This window comes from Priapulus caudatus, unplaced genomic scaffold, assembly GCF_000485595.1.
Source record: "Priapulus caudatus unplaced genomic scaffold, Priapulus_caudatus-5.0.1 Scaffold827, whole genome shotgun sequence".
In the NCBI taxonomy this organism is placed as follows: Eukaryota; Metazoa; Priapulida; class Priapulimorpha; order Priapulimorphida; family Priapulidae; genus Priapulus; species Priapulus caudatus.
Window position 1 is genome coordinate 96,890 of NW_014577888.1, and position 1,426 is coordinate 98,315.

General features: G+C 40.7%; 1 long non-coding RNA gene across 1 annotated transcript; it reads right to left on the minus strand.

Annotated features, from left to right (window-relative positions):
• Positions 1-207: 207 nt before the first annotated feature.
• Positions 208-1,280, minus strand: LOC106813806. The gene is made up of 2 exons (XR_001394513.1): positions 884-1,280; positions 208-292 (listed from the first exon to the last, which is right to left on the minus strand). It is a non-coding gene; the product is annotated as an uncharacterized LOC106813806 (long non-coding RNA).
• Between the last annotated feature and the right edge of the window lie 146 nt (positions 1,281-1,426).

The window sequence follows — 1,426 nt, forward strand, 5'->3', positions numbered from 1 at the left end:
GCCTTCGCAAAATTCGCGAAAATTAAACCACCGCGAAATTTACAGCGTATACAGTATATAATGCAGACCTTACTTTAATGGATGTCATTGTTTATACTTTATTGACTTTAGGTTGAACCCAGCAGCCACTGCTAGCATTATGGTGGCTGCGTGCCCTGCGCATTTAGCGAAGAATTCCAGCCATTCCAGAATCGCTTTCCTAGTCTCTCCGTCCGCCATGTTCTCTTAACGAAGCTGTAGTAGTCAGCGGAACGTATGCAGCTAGCAGTCTCTCAGCCAGATATGTCTCTCTCTGTCAGGTAAAGTTATAGCAGGATACATGTAAAATACGCATGAAATTATATTAAAAAAACACGTGAATGATGTTCTCTCTTTACACGATACCTTGCAATTTCTGCTATATTTTTGCGTGATACATTTACATCTGCTGGAAATAAACATCCGAACTAAGAATTATTTATCTAGCTATCTATATGGTTACGTCAATCTGTCACTCTTGACAATTACTTAACGGTTTGTAAGAACAATTTTTCAACGAGTATCGATAGAAATATATTCCTATTTGTTCAAAAGCACACCGACTAGATTATATATTTCTTATACGTTTATACAGCATTATAAGATGCGTTAAAATATCGTAAGGCTATTTATTTAACGAATTATACAATTTCATACTCAAGAACATCACGCGACCTCAATGCCAGCAGTTGTTCTGAGGTTGCGTCAAGGCACTCACGCACATCCTCGCGCACCTTATTACACAACATCTAATCAGGAGTGTCATAATATAGACTATATAACTATTATATAAACTATATAATATGAACTATAAACACCCCTGATATAATCGCACACGCCTTCCCATTATAACGAGAACAAGTACCTTTCTGTTTCTCGCCTTTGTAATACCTCCTCGATCGTCTTCCCGGGCTATTCTGTGATCTGGTGAGCTGTGGGTGCACAAGAAGTGCTCACCTTCGGACGGACTACGGACTCTAATTTATATATGCATGCATTAAATACATGCATATGTGCACGTACGCACGCGCAAATTCACACACTTTGCACTGAGTGACAAACACCTATTTCGTGGAAAGAGTCATATCTTGTGATCGCGAATAATGAATTCGACTGCGAAACGGGATCCGAGATTAGTTCGTATCAAAAGAATAGCTTACTGATAGTCGTTGCCAATAGTTCATCTAGCTATGTCAGAACATATACGCTCGTATAGTTCATAAGGAATAATCGCGGCACATTATAATTCCACATTTACACACATACGCGCGCGCGCACAGACGCACGTACACACACTCACACACATGCACGCACATATACACACGCACGCACATGCACACGCGCACACACGCACGTACACACCTGCACGCACATATATACACACGCACGCGCACGCACGTACTTTCAT